The 12184-nt window shown below is 42.9% G+C and overlaps 1 long non-coding RNA gene across 1 annotated transcript in view; it reads right to left on the bottom strand.

Annotated features, from left to right (window-relative positions):
• Positions 1-477: 477 nt before the first annotated feature.
• Positions 478-12184, bottom strand: part of LOC144584742 (uncharacterized) — a 351778-nt gene continuing 340071 nt past the window's right edge. The window contains exon 2 of the long non-coding RNA XR_013539174.1: positions 478-632. This is a non-coding gene — a long non-coding RNA (uncharacterized LOC144584742). The remainder of the gene's footprint in view (positions 633-12184) is intronic.

Genomic DNA, 12184 nt, shown 5'->3' with positions numbered 1-12184 from the left:
GCATCCATGCACAAGGGGTTAATTAGTCGAGAAGACTTTGCATCTTGTCAAGTGAATCTAAAGGTTTATTCTGCCCAGACTCAGTCACCATTTTTCTGGTTGGGTGGGCAGGATCCCTCAAATGGCACTTTGCATGTCAGGAAGGGATGGGGGGGAGAGAAGAAGAGAGAAATGAAAGCTTTTATATCCAAAAATAACTCCAGAACAAAACGGGGAGAGGTCAGGAGAAGAGTTGAAGGAAGGAAAACTGCTTCACCCAGAGGTTAAGCCTCCAGTTCAACTTCTCCGCATACCTGCAGGTCACCTCCAGTAAACTGACTGAACTGCTAAAGCAAATGATACACCCCGGAAAAACGAAAGGCTGGTGACCTGAGGTTGGCAGCGGGCCGCTCTGTTTCTAACCACCAGCTGAACCCATTTAATGTGTGTTGTATCTGGCAATAATAAAAGGAGAAAAAAGCTTTGCTGGATAAGCACTCTTTCTTTCTTTCTTTCTTTCTTTCTTTCTTTCTTTCTTTCTTTCTTTCTTTCTTTCTTTCTTTCTTTCTTTCTTTCTTTCTTTCTTTCTTTCTTTCTTTCTTTCTTTCTTTCTTTCTTTCTTTTCTTTCTTTCTTTCTTTCTTTCTTTCCTTCCTTCCTTCCTTCCTTCCTTCCTTCCTTCCTTCCTTCCTTCCTTCCTTCCTTCCTTCCTTCCTTCCTTCCTTCCTTCCTTCCTTCCTTTTCTCTTGGTGGATGGGAGGGCATGCATGGAGAACACCTACCATCTCTAACCACCAGCTGAACCCATTTAATGTGTGTTGTATCTGGCAATAATAAAAGGAGAAAAAAGCTTTGATGGATAAGCGCTCTTTCTTTCTTTCTTTCTTTCTTTCTTTCTTTCTTTCTTTCTTTCTTTCTTTCTTTCTTTCCTTCCTTCCTTCCTTCCTTCCTTCCTTCCTTCCTTCCTTCCTTCCTTCCTTCCTATGTTCCTTCCTTCCTTCCTTCCTTCCTTCCTTCCTTCCTTCCTTCCTTCCTTCCTTCCTTCCTTCCTTCCTTCCTTCCTTCCTTTTCTCTTGGTGGATGGGAGGGCATGCATGGAGAACACCTACCATTTCTTTGGAGGGGGAGTGCCATATCACAGAAGGCAAAAAGGATAATGGGGAAAACTTAAGCCTTGATTCAGACTCTTCAGCCCTCCATCAGTTTTAGACAATGAGTGGTTGGCGAACAGCAGAGATTCAGAAAAAAAATAGTTGCAAACAATAGCTTGTTTGTCATTCATTCCTTTCACAATAACAAAAGTATGACTGTGTCAACTGTAATTGTAAAGGTATAATACGACTGCAATAACAAGGGTATACTTTTATTACATTATAGTTATAAGCAGAGATGGGCATGAACTGAACTACGAACCACAGAAACCGATGAAACGTGATGGTTCATAGTTTGGTTTGTAACCCAGTCTGGGGATCCTGTATTGCCAAAATGAAATGAAGCATCAAATATTCCCCCTTGGCGCTTAATTTTTATTCAGCAAAATGGACACCCACCCACTGCTTGCATCACAATAGGAACAAGTAGCCCTCCTACTAGGCACAAACCGACAACCAAACCACAAACAATTTTTCAAGTTCATGTCCTTTTCTAGTTACAACCTACTGATGCAGAATTCCACTTCTTTGGAAGTAAAATGTAACAATTTAATTTAACAACCCAACTGTAGGTACTCATGTTGAGGAAAGGTTCTCTGAAGACATAAATAAGATCACACACTCATATCTTGCAGATATACTGTAAATGTTACTTGCATCACGGTTCAGAGTTAACGGAAATAGACCTTGACAGAAATATTAACAGATATGACCAACAACAATCTTCAAAGCAGAAATGTAAATTCTGAGCAAAACTAGACAAAACCCGAAAACACTGAATGACAGCGAAATACTTGGAAGATAGACAAAAACTGGAAAAATAAAAATGACCTAAAATACAAATAATTAGATAAGAATAGCAGGACAAAATTAAGGAACTCAAATAAAAAAAACAATGGTCTGAAAACTGTAGAATTCAGAAAGACTAGAGATGATCTATTATTCCTTTCATGTGCATAAAAAGTTTGTGGAGACCTATTTTTAACATGAAAATAGACCCCTAATTCTCTAATAACTGATGTTAAGGGTTTGATGATTGATTAGTCATCCTTCAGTCTCGAGAGACTATGGTATTGTGCTCTGTATGGAGGTCTTGGAATAGCATCTAGTGTGGCTGAGAAGGCCAATTCGAGAGTGACCATCCCTTCCACACTGAAGACAAATAGAATCTGTCCCCTGTCCAACTCCCTGGTTTTGCTGTTTTCGGAACTGCCTTTTTGCAGTGGACCAACATAATTTACTGCACCACAAAAAATATGGGACTCAAAAGAAGAAATCTGAAATTGACATGTTTAACAAAATGCACTGAAGCTCTTAGACTTGATGTTTTCACAGAATTATTAAAAGCTACTAAGAATTGTGATTTAGATGTTTTAGTGAATCTTTTCAATCCAGTTTATGGAACAAGAATCCTTCCTGAAATCTAGATAATTCAGACCTTTAATGGATTACCCAAAAAGAAAATGCCAGCACTTCAGTGTCTACAGAAGAATAGTTTCAATGAAACATTTTTTGAAGGTTTTCTTAAAAATAACACATGGCAGAAATGCAAAGAAGGGGGTGAAAGAAACGGGATATAGATGCAGAAGAGGATTGGGAAGCAGGGAAGTGCTGCTCGTCACACATATTCTTGGGGAAGAGATGCCACGACAAGAACATGGATAGTTTATATATAAGGACCATCAAGGGCTGAGGCACCCCCATATCTTTCATAGCATCTCATGGTCCACAGAGTCAAAGATTTTGTTGTAGTCTATGTCACATAGGTTCCCCTTCATGGATTGCTGCCTTGTCGCGGCGAAGGGGCTTGAGTAACTCAGAGAAGCTATGGGCTATGCCGTGCAGGGACACCCAAGATGGACAGGACATAGTGGAGAGTTCCGACTAAACGCAATCCACCTGGAGTAGGAATTGGCAATGCCACTCCAGTATCTTTGCCAAGAACGCCCCATGATCAGAAACAAAAAGCTAAAAGATATGACGCTGGAAGATGGGCCCCTCAGGTTGGAAGGCATCCAACATGCTACTGAGGAAGAGCGGAGGACAAGGACAAGTAGCTCCAGAGCTAATGAAGTGGTTGGGCCAAAGCCGAAAGGACACTCAGCTGTGGATGTGCCTGGAAGTGAAAGGAAAGTCCAATGCTGCAAAGAAAAATACTGCATAGATCTATGAACCTTGGGAAACTGGAGGTGGTCAAACAGGAGATGGCAAGAATAAACATCGACATCCTGGGTGTCAGTGAACTAAAATGGACAGGAATGGGCGAATTCAGCTCAGATGATTATCATATCTACTATTGTGGTCAAGAATCCCATAGAAGGAATGGAGTGGCCCTCAGAGTCAACAAAAGAGTGGGAAAAGCTGTAACGGGATACAATCTCAAAAATGATAGAATGATGTCAATACGAATCCAAGGCAGACCTTTCAACATCACAATAATCCAAGTTTATGCACCAACCAGCATTGCTGAGGAGACTGAAATTGAACAATTTTATGAAGATTTACAACACCTTCTAGAACTGACACCAAAGAAAGATGTTCTTCTCATTCTAGGGGACTGGAATGCTAAAGTAGGGAGCCAAGAGACAAAAGGAACAAGAGGGAAGTTTGGCCTTGGAGTTCAGAACGAAGCAGGAAAAAGGCTAATAGAGTTTTGTCAAGAGAACAAGCTGGTGATGACAAACACTCTTTTCCAGCAACACAAGAGGCGACTCTACACATGGAAATCACCAGATGGGCAATATCGAAATCAGATTGATTATATTCTCTGCAGCCAAAGATGGAGAAGCTCTATACAGTCAGCAAAAACAAGACCTGGAGCTGACTGCGGCTCTGATCATCAGCTTCTCATAGCAAAATTCAAGCTTAGACTGAAGAGAGTAGGAAAAACCACTGGGCCACTCAGGTATAACCTTATGAATACACAGTGGAAGTAAAGAACAGATTTAAGGAACTAGATTTGGTGGACAGAGTGCCTGAAGAACTTTGGACAGAGGCTCGTAACATTGTCCAGGAGGCAGCAACAAAAACCATCCCAAAGAAAAGGAAATGCAAGAAAGCAAAGTGGCTGTCCAACGAGACCTTAGAAATAGCAGAGAGGAGAAGGGAAGCAAAATGCAAGGGAGATAGGGAAAGCTACAGAAAATTGAATGCAGACTTCCAAAGAATAGCAAGGAGAGACAAGAGGGCCTTCTTAAATGAACAATGCAAAGAAATAGAGGAAAATAACAGAAAAGGAAAAACCAGAGATCTGTTCAGGAAAATTGGAGATATTAGAGGAACATTTTGGGCAAAGATGGACATGATAAAGGACAAAACAGGGAGGGACCTAACAGAAGCAGAAGACATCAAGAAGAGGTGACAAGAATACACAGAGCAATTATATGAGAAAGATTTGGATATCCTGGACAACCCAGATAGTGTGGTTGCTGACCTTGAGCCAGACATCCTGGAGAGTGAAGTCAAGTGGGCCTTAGAAAGCCTGGCTAACAACAAGGCCAGTGGAGGTGATGGCATTCCAGTTGAACTATTTAAAATCTTAAAGGATGATGCTGTTAAGGTGCTACATTCAATATGCCAGCAAGTTTGGAAAACCCAACAGTGGCCAGAGGATTGGAAAAGATCAGTCTACATCCCAATCCCAAAGAAAGGCAGTGCCAAAGAATGCTCCAACTACCGCACAATTGCACTCATTTCACATGCTAGCAAGGTTATGCTCAAAATCCTCCAAGGTAGGCTTCAGCAGTATGTGGACCGAGAACTCCCAGAAGTACAAGCTGGATTCCGAAGAGGCAGAGGAACTAGAGACCAAATTGCTGGATTATGGAGAAAGCCAGAGAGTTCCAGAAAAATATCTACTTCTGCTTCATTGACTATGCAAAAGCCTTTGACTGTGTCGACCACAGCAAACTATGGCAAGTTCTTAAAGAAATGGGAGTGCCTGACCACCTTATCTATCTCCTGAGAAACCTATATGTGGGACAGGAAACAACAGTTAGAACTGGATATGGAACAACTGATTGGTTCAAAATTGGGAAAGGAGTACGACAATGCTGTATATTGTCTCCCTGCTTATTTAACTTATATGCAGAATACATCATGCGGAAGGCTGGACTGGAGGAATCCCAAACTGGAATTAAGATTGCCGGAAGAAATATCAACAACCTCCAATATTCAGATGATACCACTCTGATGGCAGAAAGTGAGGCAGATTGAAAAAAAACCTCGTAATGAAGGTGAAAGAGGAGAGCACAAGAAATGGTCTGAAGCTCAACATCAAAAAAATGAAAATCGTGGCCACTGGTCCCATCACCTCCTGGCAAATAGAAGAGGAAGATATGGAGGAAGTGACAGATTTTACTTTCCTGGGCTCCATGATCACTGCAGATGGTGACAGCAGCCACAAAATTACAAGATGTCTGCTTCTTAGGAGGAAAGCGATAACAAACCTAAGCAACATCTTAAAAAGCAGAGACATCACCTTGCTGGCAAAGGTCCGCATAGTCAAAGCTATGGTTTTTCCTGTAGTGATGTACGGAAGTGAGAGCTGGACCATAAAGAAGGCTGACTGCTGAAGAATTGATGCTTTTGAATTGTGGTGCTGGAGGAGGCTCTTGAGAGTCCCCTGGACTGCAAGAAGATCAAGCCTATCCATTTTGAAGGAAATAAAGCCTGAGTGCTCACTGGAAGGACAGATCCTGAAGCTGAGGCTCCAATACTTTGGCCATCTCATGAGAAGAGAAGACTCCCTGGAAAAGACCCTGATGTTGGGAAAGGGTGAAGGCAAGAGGAGAAGGGGACGACAGAGGACGAGATGGTTGGACAGTGCCATTGAAGCTACAGTGGTACCCCGCATGACGACGATAATCGGTCCCATTGAAATTTCTGTTTAGTGAAATCATCATCTTGTGAAAACCGTTTCCCCATTGGAATGCATTGAAACCCGTTTAATGCGTTCCAATGGGGAAAAATCGTCATCATTTTGCGAAAATCGCCATAGGGCAGCCATTTTGCAAAGCGCCAATCAGCTGTTAAAATGGCTGTGCTGCGAAGCATCGGTCCCGAAAACATACAGAAGCCATTTTGTGAAGCTGCTGATCAGTTGTAAAGATCATTGTCTTGCGAAAAAACGGTCCACGAAGCATGAACCTAATCATCGCCCATTGGAATCACTGTTTTGCAAATCGCTATAGCGATCGTAAAACCTCATTGTCATGCGGATTCGTCGTTTTGCAAGGTACCACTGTACCAACATGAATTTGACACAACTCCGGGAGGCAGGGGAAGACAGGTGGGCCTGGAGTGCTCTGGTCCAAGGGGTCACGAAGAGTCGGACATGACTTAACGACTAAACAACAACAATGTAAACTCTCTGGTTCCTAACAGTTTAGCAATGCAAATTTATTCTGCATATGGACTTTAAATACATCAGAAATGTTGTTTAAATTATATTTATTTATTTATTTATTTATTTATTTATTTATTTATTTATTTATTTATTTATTTATTTAGGGTTCTGTCAAGGAGAAACAGAAAGAAAGAACTGCCTTCTTAGAAGAAGGAGTCAGGAAAGTGATTTGCTTATCATCAAACAGTTAATTAGAAAAGGCAAGAAGAGATAAGACGACCACCTCTCTCCCTATTTATCCTACCCACCCAGGATATAGGCTATTTATTAAAAATGTTAAGATGTGTCAATGTTTTTTATTTTCACAACAGCTGAATTGATGGTGGGTTATGGGGGCTGTAGCCCATCCATTTATTTTCCAGAGTTCTGCATGCATCACAACTGTGTTTTTGTGGACCTATGTGTGCCTTTGTGTCGGATGACAGGGTCCATCCGGTTGCTGCCAAGGCAGTTTCTCCTCTCCTCTCTGGAGACAGGAAGGGGCATTGCTTTGATAGAGTCAGACCCCCTGGGGGAGACAGAAGGAGCCCTCCCCACCCTCCCTGAGCTCTTCCTGCAACCTTTCCTCTCTGAGTAAACTGGTGGAGCTCTCTAGATGTCAAACCAGCTGGGGGCCAGTGCAGACACTCGGCCCCTGTCATGTCTAAGGTCGGAACCCGCTTGTCTTTCTGGCAGGCCTCCGGGCCACAGTGTGGGCTGGCCTGTGCTGACACAGGCTGCCAATTTTTGCTCCTTTTCAGTCGCTCTTCTCACTGTGTGACATGTCCCGCTTGCCACCTCTCCCACATTTGACCTGGGTCACCTAGTGTCCTTCCATCCTTATTCTCCCCACAGCTTGGAAAAGTTACATTTCGGACTATAAACACCAGGCGACATGGAAATTCTGAGAGTCGGCAGTCCCTAGAAGTAATTCCACCCCCACCAACTCTGTTTCCGACTAATCTCAATTTAGTATTCACCCCCAAAAATGGCCAGGACAAGTATTCCCCTAAGTGATGTAACTGCAAATTTTGAAGTTCAGCACTAATACAAACAGTCCCCATAGCCAGATCCCCATGGAAAGAGTCCATATTACAGCTACCAGCCAGTTATAGCAGTGTTCATTGTCACCCGGAGTGGTCTTTCATCAGATTCATGGGTTTGACATCCCATCAGAAGGACCACAACATGTACTGCTACTGCTTCATTGCCATTGCTTGTTACAGTGTAAAAGGTTAAAACAAAACAGAAATTAAAAATTTAAAAAGAACAAATTTTAAAAAGACAAATATATAATGGCATCTTAAAGATGAACTGTTTTACTTTTAATGTGAGCTTTCACGCATAAAATCCACTTCCTCAGACATGAGAAAGATACAATATGTCAAATATTTATACATGGTGTCAAAAGACAGATTGTGGTTGGTTGGTAAGAAAGTCAATGAGTATTTAGCATTGGGGTGATGGCCTGATTGATAAATGGATCTATTCCATTGAAGCTTGTACTGTAAAAGGGCATAAGAACCTCTGGCATAGAATAACAATGGCAGAAATAACATGAATGTTTATATTAAGGAGACTGTCTTTTTATAGTTGTTTATGAACATTCCTTTATAGAGGGTTTTGTAAGCAGTTACAATGGTAGATGATTTACCCCAGGCAACAGATGACCACAAGAACAATATGGTAATGACTTAAAAATCTCTGGTTTACCTTTGAAGATTTTAAACTGGCTTTATTAAAGAGGAAAATATATCTGGGAGATACAATAGTAAAGGTAAAGGTTCCCCTTGACAATTTGTCCAGTCGTGTCCGACTCTAGGCGGCAGTGCTCATCTCTGTTTCCAACCCATAGTTTTTGTTTGCAGATAATACTCCGTCGTCATGCGGCCAGCATGACTAGACACGGAATGCCATTACCTTCCCACTGAGGTGGTACCTATTTATGTACTTGCATTTTTTCATTTTACATGCTTTCGAACAGCTAGGTTGGTGGAAATACAATACAGCACAATCCTTAACTTATAATGAGTTCATTGAGATGGGTGACTAGCATGTGTATATATTTTATCTCATCTCTCTCTCTCTCTCTCTCTCTGGATTAGAGATAGGAATATTCATATTTGTGAATGAGTAGGAATCTCCTCATCCAAGCTGGACCTAAAGAGGGTCCAGCCCCTGGGACCAGACTGTCCACTCACACATCTTGGTACCGCGAAGGTCCCACTCTTCCCACCAATGGCACCAGGAACTCCACTGTCTCTCTGCTTGGCTGGCCACTCCAGGCAGGGAGCAGGGGTGGATGGTCCAGGTCCAGGGGCTGGACCCTCATTACAATCTACTTTGGATTCTGGCTGTAGTTTCCTTTTTCCAGAATGGCCACCTTTAGATCTTGTGCAGGATGTCCGGGTGAATTAAAATGATGTGAAACAGGGTTCTGTGTATTGCCATTCTGATATCTGGTTGTTGTTTAGTTGTTGAGTCGTGTCCGACTATTCGTGACCTCATGGACCAGAGCACACCAGGCCCTCCTGTCTTGCACTGCCTCCCAGAATGGGGTCAAATTCATGTTGGTCACTTCGGTGACCCTGTCCAGCCATCTTGTCCTCTGTCATCTCCTTCTCCTCTTACCTTCACTCTTTCCCAACATCAGGGTCTTTTCCAGGGAGTCTTCTCTTCTCATGAGATGGCCAAAGTATTGGAGCCTCAGCTTCAGGATCTGTCCTTCCAGTGAGCACTCAGGGTTGATTTCCTTCAGAATGGATAGGTTTGTTCTCCTTGCAGTCCAGGGGACTCTCAAGAGCCTCCTCCAGCACCACAATTCAAAAGCATCCATTCTTTGGCGGTCACTTCCATACATCACTATTGGAAAAACCATAGCTTTGACTATGTGGACCTTTGTCGCCAAGGTGACATCTCTGCTTTTTAAAATGCTGTCAAGGTTTGTAATTGCAATATCTGATTGGTGTCCATTAATTCTTTAGGATAGAGATTGTCCCGTTTGTCCTACGTAGAGTGCAGATGGGCAATGTTGGCAAAAGGTGACATAAATAACATTGGTAGAGGGGCACACTGTGTGTGTAGGATTTGCTGTATTGTTATGGAATTACTCTTTGTTGAAAATAAACCCGTTGTACTACTTTATCAGGTGACTAATACCAGAAAGACAGACAAGTGGGTCCCAGATCAAATCAAGCCTCAGCTATCTCTGGAGGCAAAAATGCTGAAATTGAGGCTGTCCTTCTCTGAGCAAATTGTGAGGAGTCTCTAGAAAAGACAATAATGCTGAGAAAGGCTGAAGGCAGGAGGAAAAGAGGAAGACCAACTGTGAGATGGTTTGAATCCCTAAAGGAACCCACAGGCTTTAGCCTACAGGAGCTGAGCAGCGCTGTCGAGGACAGGACATTTCGGAGATGGCTTATTTATGGAGTCACCATAGGTTAGAGGTGTCTTGATGGCACATCACAACAATAACCAACTAATGTGCCACTTCTAAATTGCTTCGAAAGAAACACATGCACAAGACACACACCCAAACAACACCTTGAAAGCAGCAACTTAGGAGCAAAAAGTGTTACTAACAGCACTAAAAATATAAGGTTGATACCAATTGGCTTAAAAGTAACCACACAACCACTGATTACCTGTAATCAGGTAAGGTGTGTCGCCATGACTGTCACTGTGCTTTTTCCAGGCTGTGTGAAAGTGAGCTGGGGGTGCAGTTTGGGGTCTGGGTCCTGAAATGGTCGAAATGTCTTCTTGGTGAAAGGAGAGAAATGGTTTAAGTGGGCGCTCTCCACAGTTGCAGTAGCTGTGAATGAGCAGACCCACCGGCCACGGAAAGGGCAGGAAGGGCTCCCTGGGCTTATGTGGGCTGGCCACCCTTCCTTCGCCTCTCTCCTCCTCCCTTCCATATTAACACAGAGCTCAGCTGTCAGAGGGCTCCCACCTTTGATCACAGCTCAGCATTCCTGCTCCGCTGGCTCTCCCAGATGTGGGGCTGATCAAAGGCAGCTGTTGCCTAGACCCTCCCCAGAGGCCATTTAGACATAAGCTGGGAAGGAAACCAGCAGTAGAAGTGGAAGATGGATGGCCACGCGAGGGGACAATGGGCATGATCAGCAAGCATCACCTTCCAGACTGCTCCGGCACAGAAGCATACATGCTAGCGCATTCTTTTGTGTGTATGCATGCATGCATGTACATGCACACACATGTCTGTCCGGTTTAAATTCGCTTCAGATCAATTAAAACTGTGAGATCCTCAAACCACTGAATGCCAGACAGTAAATTTTCATGCTTCCAACCACACCTACTGGTGGGGAGTCAGTAGATGTGTTTGGAAGGATGGCTCTGTTTGTTACACAGAGGAATCGCCTGAACACTGCTCTCAGAACGTACAGTAGGCTCCTGGGACTAAACTCACATTTGCGATTCATACAAAATTGACATGCTATGCTGTACTCTTCCTGTTACGCATCAGTTGCATGAAGTGTGGCTTGCACCTTTCCTTACAAAATGAGCCTCCCAACTTTTTTACTTAAAATAAGAGAGGACAAGATACATATATGAATCAAAGCCTCTACTTTCCCTGCTTCACCAGGGAAAGTCATTGGGGGACAGGGGCAAAGGGTCACTTTTGCACATCACCAAAAAGAAGAAGATATGTCACTCCAAAATGGAGGACAATTCTTCAAACATGCTCCAACAGGACGGTCTGGGTCCATCTTGTTCAGCAAAATTCAAATTAAGAGCCATTCTGGGATTCAGGAGGTGCAAGAAGCCGACACAAAAAAACATACCAGATTATTTTTTAACCGGATATGGAGGAGCACTTCATTTTGGAGTGTGAGGTGGCTTTATAGCCTTGCCACCCCACCCCGCCCCACCCCATATTTTCCAAAATGGCACCAACATGGGGCAGAGAGATGATTGCTTGTATGCGCAGATTGGTTGAAATGCATTGGAATTAGCAGAGATGGAGTACTAACAATGTCTGGAAAGCTTACTGGACTTGTAGCACAGATTAAGGTAATCATACCATCGATGTCTTGGTCCCACTGCTGCAGACACAGGGAAGCTCTAGCTGCTAAGAAGATACCATAAAACTAATGTAGACCTTAAAATGAAGCAGTCAGAATGGTCGATTTTATAAAAAGCAAATCGTTAAATTCAAGACCTTTTCAACAGCTTTGCAAAGATATGGACAGTCAACATCACCCACTTTTGCTACGTCAGGAAGTTTGTGGGCTGTCACGAGCTAAAGTTTTGCCTAGTATTATCTAACAGATACAAGTTTTAACCAAAAACCTAACTATTTGTTCAATATTGGTGAAGTATGTACGCTGTTCCTAATATTGCCATTTGTTGTAGCTCTGATGGTGTTATTTCTAAGGTCTAACTGCTTATAATACTGTGTCAAATTTCTTGATAATGTTCCCCAAACCCCAATGTTTGTGGGAACCACTGAAGTGTGTTTCATCCACAAGCAAGATGTTTCGATTGCCAAGTCTCTGTACTTTGATGGTTGTTGTGGGTTTTTCAGGCTCTTTGGCCGTGTTCTGAAGGTTGTTCTTCCTAACGTTTCACCAGTCTTTGTGGCCATGGGCATCTTCAGAAACGTTAGGAAGAACAACCTTCAGAACACGGCAGAAGAGCCCAAAAAACCC

The sequence above is a fragment of the Pogona vitticeps genome, chromosome 14 (genome assembly GCF_051106095.1).
Source record: "Pogona vitticeps strain Pit_001003342236 chromosome 14, PviZW2.1, whole genome shotgun sequence".
NCBI lineage: Eukaryota > Metazoa > Chordata > Lepidosauria > Squamata > Agamidae > Pogona > Pogona vitticeps.
Note: the sequence above shows the minus strand (reverse complement) of the source record. Positions and strands in the feature narration are given on the sequence as shown.